At 45.3% G+C, this 7,450-nt stretch overlaps 1 pseudogene; it reads right to left on the bottom strand.

Moving 5' to 3' along the window:
* Window positions 1–6,255: 6,255 nt before the first annotated feature.
* LOC107160377 lies at window positions 6,256–7,214 on the bottom strand (annotated as a pseudogene).
* Between the last annotated feature and the right edge of the window lie 236 nt (window positions 7,215–7,450).

The following is a 7,450-nucleotide window of genomic DNA, read 5'->3' as shown; positions in this document are numbered from 1 at the left end:
ATGATGAGACTGTTGAAGCATGCATCTGTATTTCAGAACTCAGATCTCTGCCCTGCCTGTGATACAAATGGTCAAATTAGTCAACCTTCCCTGGTGAGAATGATGTTGTATCAAGGACTCGGATGGTTTCCAGTACTGTCAAACTGGGCACCCAGCACTCATGGTAATCAGATGAGCTCTGACTTTTTCTTTAACATAAGGACCATTTGATGAGTATTGCCATGGATGACACAAGTCTTCTTACTCTGCCCCGTTCTGAGAGGTTTATTCACAGATCTTTTCTCCAAATCTTCTTGTTAGAAATACTCCATCTTCATTTCCTCCAAGTACCCAACCATTAATCCAAATAAGCAGCCACTCCCTGTGAACTGGTATGAATTCGTGTTTCTGGCAATCTCTCTCTCTAAGCAGAAGAAACAACCAGATTTACTGACCAGAGTTCTGCCCACTTGGAGCATGACATCACCCCTGGCTCTTCCAGGCTGCATCAGTCAACACTGGGTGGTAGCAGAGCGTTCCCTGGAACTATCTGTAAATCAGTTTGCAAATATTTTTCTTTAGTAAACTGGTCATGGCTTTGTGTCAAGGGCGTGCCAGTGCAGCAGAGTAAGGGGTGTGGACCTGTGAGCCACTTGCTCGTGCCGCTAACAGGTGCCTTCAAGACTGTTCTGAGTCTGGTCTTACGTATTCTCCCACTTGATAATGATGTTTGTTTTGGTGGGTCAGAGAATACATAATTCATATGGACAGCTCATATCACAATGTCACTTTGTGTCCCACGGCCAGGTATCTTTTGGGGGCATGGCAGCCTCCAGGATCTCTTTCTCAAAAGGAGAATAGCTTGAAGAAGAAGACTGGTTTTACCCCTCACTGTAGGGGATCAGCACTATGATTCACCCACGGGGGACTTTTTCTGGCACCATGTGTGCCTTGGACCCTTTAAACCTCACGGGGTCGTGAGCGTGTAAGGTCTGAGAACTGGATGAGGTGCCTCTCCACTGTGAAGATTCAAGTAATGATTCTGCTTACCAGACTTAGAGAGTTGTCGGGACGGGGTGTGATCAGTGGCAGAATCCTTGACCAGCTTGTGAAAAGCCCCCGTTTGAATACTAGTACAGCAAAATCAATTGATAAATAATAAAAGTTAAAAAGAGTTTTCAAGTCAGAGGTTTAAGATGGTCACTTAGAGGAAGCTGCCCTTCAGTTGCTCTTGGCTCAGGATTCAAGCAGCAGGGGCACGGCACACGTAGGTGAAGAGGAGTTTCACTAAGATCCAATTCACCAGACAGTGTCTTAGTGACTCAGGATCTGGGCACCTGCCTGGCCTGCGTGAGGCACTGGGTTTGATTCTCAGCACCACATATAAATAGATCACGTAAAGCTCTATCAACAACTGGAGAGAGAGAGGGGGGGGGAGGGAGGGAGGGAGGGAGAGAGAGAGAGAGAGAGGGAGGGAGAGAGAGAGAGAGAGAGAGAGAGAGAGAATTGAAGAAAACTTAAACATCCCAATAATCAGCAATGAGATAAAAGCAGGAATAAAAACCTCCAACAAAGAAAAGCTCAGAACCAGATGGATCTCAGTTGATTTCTACCAGACCTATAAAGAAGAACTAAGGCAAATGCCCCTCATTATTCCATGAAATAAAATTATTCCATGAAATAAAAAGAGATGGGACATTTCCAAATTCATTCTATGAAGCCAGAATCACACTCTTGCCAAAACCAGATAGGAACACATCAAGGAAAGAAAACTGCAGACCCCTATCCACAATGAACTTAGATCAAAAATCCTTGATAAAATATTAGTAAATTGTATTCAACAACACATTAAGAAGATTGCACATCATGACCCTTTTGGTTTTATCCCAGGGATGCAAAGATGTTTTAAAATATGCAAATCTATAAATGTGATTCATCACACAAATAAAATAAAGGACAAAAATCACTTAGTCACCTCAACACATGCAAAGAAATCCTTTGGCAAAATTCAGTACCCTCTCAAAAAACAGTGACAAAAAACACTGACGAAACCAAGGATAGAGGGAATATCATAAAGACTGTACATGACAAACCCCAAAGTCCACGTCTTAGTGACAAACCCCAAAGTCCATATCTTGGTGAATGGGGAAAAACTGAAAGCATTTCCCTTAAAGTCTGGACAAGACAAGAATGTACGTTCCTCCCCACTCCTCTTCCATACAGTCCCAGAAATTCTCACCAGAGAAATGAAGCAAGAGAAGGAAATAACAGAGATACAAATAGGAAAGGAAGAGGTCAAAGAGTCACTGTTTGCAGATGAGATGATCCTATCCTTAAAAGATCCAAAAATCTCCACCAAAAGACTGTTAGAGCTAATAAACAAATTCAGCAAAGTAGCAGATTACAAAATCACCTACAAAAATCAATATATTTCCTATATACCAGCAATGAATCTGCTGAGAAATCAGGAAAGCAATTCCATTAACAATAGCCTCAAACAAACAAACAAAAAAACCCCAACAATAACACAACCCTAACAATTCTACCCAAGGAGGTGAAAGACCTCTACAATGAAAACTATAGAACATTGAAGAAAGAAATCAAAGACACAAGAGATGGAACTTCCTCCCTGATCGTGGATAGGTACAATTAATGTTGTAAAGTGGCCATACTACCAAAAGCAATACACAGATTTAATGCCGTTGCCATCAAAATACCAGTGACATTCTCATAGAACTAGAAAAATCAGTTCTAAAATTCATTTGGAAGAATAAAAGATCCAGAATAGCCACAGCAATTCTAAGCCAAATTAAAAAAAAATGCTGGAGGCATGACACTGCCTGACTTCAGATTGTACTACAGAGCTCTAGTAACAAACACTGCCTGGCACCCAACAGGAGACAGACAGACAGGCTCACACGTCTGCAGTCATCTGTTCCTTGACAAAGATGCCAAAAACGTACACTGGAGAAAAGACAGCCTTTGAAACAAAAGGTGCTGGGACAACTGGTTGTCCACACGCAGAAGAATGAGACCAGACCTATCGCTCACCCTGCAACAAATCAACTCAAAATGCATTAAAGACCCAGGCACTAGACCAGAAATTATGCAGTTTCTAGGAAAAAACAAAGTCAATACTCCAACATACAGGCACAGGCAAGGACTTTCTCAATAGGATGCCAAAGCTCAGGAGATAACACCAAAAGTTAGCTAATAGGATGGCATCAAATTAAGAAGGTTCTGCACAGCAAAGGAGACAATTAAGAATATGAAGAGAGAACCCACAGAAAGGGAGAAAATCTTTGTGAGATGCTCTTCTAAAGGAGGATGAATATTCAGAATATTAATAAAGAACTCAAAAAACTTAACATCAAACCCACAATTATTAAATAACGCAATTATCAAATAACCCAATTACCAAATGGGAAACTAAATGAACTAAACAGACACGTCTCAGAAGAAAAAATGCGAGTGGCCAACAAATATATGAAAATACTTGCAAGTCAAGACTACCCTGAGATTTCGTCTCACTTCAGTGACAAAGGCAACCACCAAGAATACAAACAGAAACGAGTGTGACCAGGAGAGAATTGGAGAGAAAGGAGCACTGTCATCCTGTTGGTGGGCGTGTAAATCAGCATAACCACCATGGAAATCAGGATGGAGGCTCCTCAGGAGTAGCCATGGACCATCCTGCGACCCAGCTCTGCCTCTGCTTGGTATTTATCCCAGCGGATCGAAGTCATCATACTATAATGACACATACTGCCCATGAACCAGCCGAGGTGACATCAGTGGACGAATGGATAAAGAACATCTGGTATATGCACACTGGAATTTCATTCAGCCATAAAGAAGAACGAAATTATGTCATGCTGGAAGATGGATGGATCTTGAGAACATGAACTGAAATAAGCAACTCAGAAAGTTAAGGGCCGTATGTTTTTCCTCTGTTAAAGCTAGAGGGGAAGAAGGAGGGAAAGTGGGGGAGGGAGTCTCCCCATGAAAGTTGAAGGGAGATCAGTAGAGTCAAGTCACCAGGGGAGGAGGTGAGGAAAAGGGAAATATTGGGATGATATTGGCCAAATTTCACTGTTATTCTGTGTGCGTGTTCAAATAGGTGTCAGCAAATCCCACCATTATGGACCTCCACAATGCACCAATGAAGTGTGAAAAGAAGAGTCACATCACATGGAAGAGGCACTATTCTAGGAGGTGCCCATTTTTTCCCGTCTGTAAATACCACGATCATTTACCGCTGTCAAAGATCTCTACAGATTCAAGTGTTCTGATCACTGCTCCACCACACGACCTCTTCTGCTTCAGGGTCCCGTTATGCCCACTGAGATCAGGGAGCCCATTTCAACGACGCCATCTGTCAATGCCTTCCCAGGCTGCAGAGGACAGCGGCTGCGGGTTTCACAAGGGTCTGGTGCTCCCTTCAGAACGCATGTCCACGAGGCCTTGGCGAAGGTCGGTGCTCCAGGCCCTCCTCAAGATCCCGTTGTGAGGCTAGGGAAGGGGGTCACATAACACGCCATCCAACACCTTATTTATTTCTGATCACCATCCTTTCCAGTATTCCAGGACCATATGGGTCGTTGAACTTATGCAAACACTGAGTCCAGGTTTCAGTCCGTCAACCAAAGAGAGTCTAATAGCCACTCCCCGCGGCTCAGGAAAATCCTTGGCCCTCACATTTCTGGTGATTACGTCCCTGTGACTGCATTCAAGATGATCCAGCAATGTGTCCTGACGTCTTTGGTCTAGCAGACTCAACCAGATCCGTATTCTTAAGGCTTCTATTAACAAGATACAGTAGCATCTTTACACTTTATTCTGGTGCGACCCTTATACTCTCCTGGGCTATATTTCATACTATTACCTGGGACATTCTAGGGTCAGACCCCGATTAAGAGTCCGGTGACCATGCGGGATGATGGGTGAGCATCTTAAAGACAATTGCCCAGGTAGAGTCACCATAGGGTCTTCAATTTAGGGAAAGCTAGTCTCCCTGGGGGAGGAGGGGCAGCTTCTGACAGCAAGGAGGGTTCATGGAGATTTCAGGGTTCAAGGCTCTGAGATTTGTCTGATTCCACTGGCATTTTGCCATTCTAATTAACAGGGTCTCAGTCATTCCCCCATTAACGTCCTAATTGACAGAAGAGAGACCTGGAGAAATTGTGGATTTATAATTTTCTTTGTAATTCTGCAATTCAGAGAATTGGATGTTTCATTCTGATATTAACCTTTATCAGTTTCAAGAGAGAAAATATTTCTGATGATCTGAACCTGACTTGAACCTATCGTTTTCTTTCTGTAAGTCTCCCACTCCAGTCAGTAACAGCAGTCTGTAGTCATGTTGTAATGTTCATTCCCACCCTAAAGGTCTATGGTGTTATTCCAAAGCTCGGTTTTCCATAGACATTTGATTTCAGGCAACGATAACTTAAAATATCTGTTGTGTTATTGCACACCAGGAATTATCAGGTCCCATTTCCCATTGGCTGTGACCTCATCACCATATTCAATTCCATCAGGTCAGACATCTAACCTACCTGAGGGTCTGTTATCTAGAACCACCACTGATGTGAACCACTACTGCGGTGAGTGCAACCGGGGTCAGGTAGAAATGAAAAACGACTCTTGATGTCTCAGGGTAGAGGAAGTTGACACAGAAAAAAGTTATAAAATGGTTGGGAGATCTGGAAGAAAAAAGGAAAACAGGGCAGGTGACACCACCCCATATATGGAAACCCTAACTTCCCTGTAAAGAGACGCTCGTTCCACGCCACTGTGACCCACATTCAGGAACAGCTGTCGTAGGAGCCTGCACACAGCTCCTGGCACCCAGGAGATTAGCCCCTGCCACTGCAGGGGCTGGTTTGCCGCTGCGCTATGGGGGTCCAGAAGAACCCACTTTCTTCCTTTCCTTTCTTCCTCTCTACCTAGAGTTTGGCTGATCTTGACAGAGCCTCCTGAAATGGAGGCCTGCAGGCAGGGGAGTGTGGGAAACGAGGTTCTCGGACTTTCTGTCCCTCTGGTGTGGGGAGAACACAGAAGCTCAGAGACGGTGCTGAGATGGTATCCGACACACTTGGACCTGAAAGTGGGAAAAGGGTGCTTGTGAAAAGGGAGGAGAGAAAGGAGTCTCAGAGATTTTAAAAGTGGGAGTTGGAGTTGAAGCTCCAGATACAGACTCTCCAACCAGGTGCATACAAGTCCCTGGGAGGTATCTTTTTTCAGATGACTGTATACTCCAGTTTGAAGATTGGTCTAGACTTTGATCGTGCAAGGGGATGCACACCTTCCAGCCAGCTTCCTCAGGGCACTCTGGACCTCCTTGTTTCTCAGGCTGTAAATGATGGGGTTCAACATGGGGGTCACCACACAGAAGAGCACAGAGACCAGGATGTCCGTGTCCAGGGAGTGGCCCTCTCTGGGCCTGTCATAGTTGAAGTTGGCTGTTCCCTAGAAGAGCACCACCACAGTGAGGTGGGACGCACAGGTGGAGAAGGCCTTCCTCCTGCCCTGGGCAGAGGGAATCCTGAGGATGGCCGCCATGATGAGTGTGTAGGAGGCTGCAGGGAAGAGCAGGGGCTCAGGCCAATGGTGGCACTGGCCACGTGGAGCACAGACTCGTTGACAGAGGTGTCTGAGCAGGAGAGCTTCAGGAGCAATGGGATGTCACAGAGAAAGTGGCTGATCTGGTGGGGCCCACACAGAGTGAGTGTGGTGGCCAGCACCGGGTGTGTGACCGAATTCACCAGCCCACACAGCCAGGACCCAGTCACCAGACCAACACAGACCTTCACCCTCATGAGGACGGGGTACTGAAGAGGACGGCAAATGGCCACAGAGCGGTCATAAGCCATGGCAGCCAGTAAGACGCCTTCTGTGCCGGCACTTGTCACAAAGAAGAAGATCTGGGAAAGGCAGCCCTCATAGGAAATGGTCTTCTTCTCCCGGAAGAAGTTCACCAGCAGTACTGGGATGGTGGTGGATGTGTAGCAGATGTCCAAGAAGCTCAAATTGCTGAGGAAAAAGTACATTGGAGTGTGGAGAGCAGGACTGACCCTGGTGGCCATTATTATGAGCATGTTCCCCAGGAGAGTGGTCAGGTAAATGACCAGAGAGACCAGGAAGAACAAGCCCTGTAGGTTGGAGAGGTTGGAAAATCCCAAGAAGATGAATTCAGTGACAAATGTTTGATTGCTCATTTCCAATGGTGTCATAGCTACAAAACAGAGAAAAAGAAACCATGATGAGAATGGACTGAGAGCACCCCAAACGGGCTTGTTAATCTGCGGCAACATGGCAAATAATATTGAATGAAAAGCAGCCTGGAGATTGATAACCTGTGGGACTGGTCTCAGGGAGTCAGACCCACGGAACCGCACACATTTGCAGGGGTGATGGTGGGTGGGAGTAACCAGAGAATTGCTAGAAGCCAACAGAAAGCCGTTAGACC

The sequence above is a fragment of the Marmota marmota genome, unplaced genomic scaffold (assembly GCF_001458135.2).
Source record: "Marmota marmota marmota unplaced genomic scaffold, marMar, whole genome shotgun sequence".
NCBI classification, from domain to species: Eukaryota; Metazoa; Chordata; class Mammalia; order Rodentia; family Sciuridae; genus Marmota; species Marmota marmota.
The sequence above is the reverse complement of the archived record's forward strand: the minus strand, read 5'-3'. Positions and strand labels throughout refer to the sequence as shown.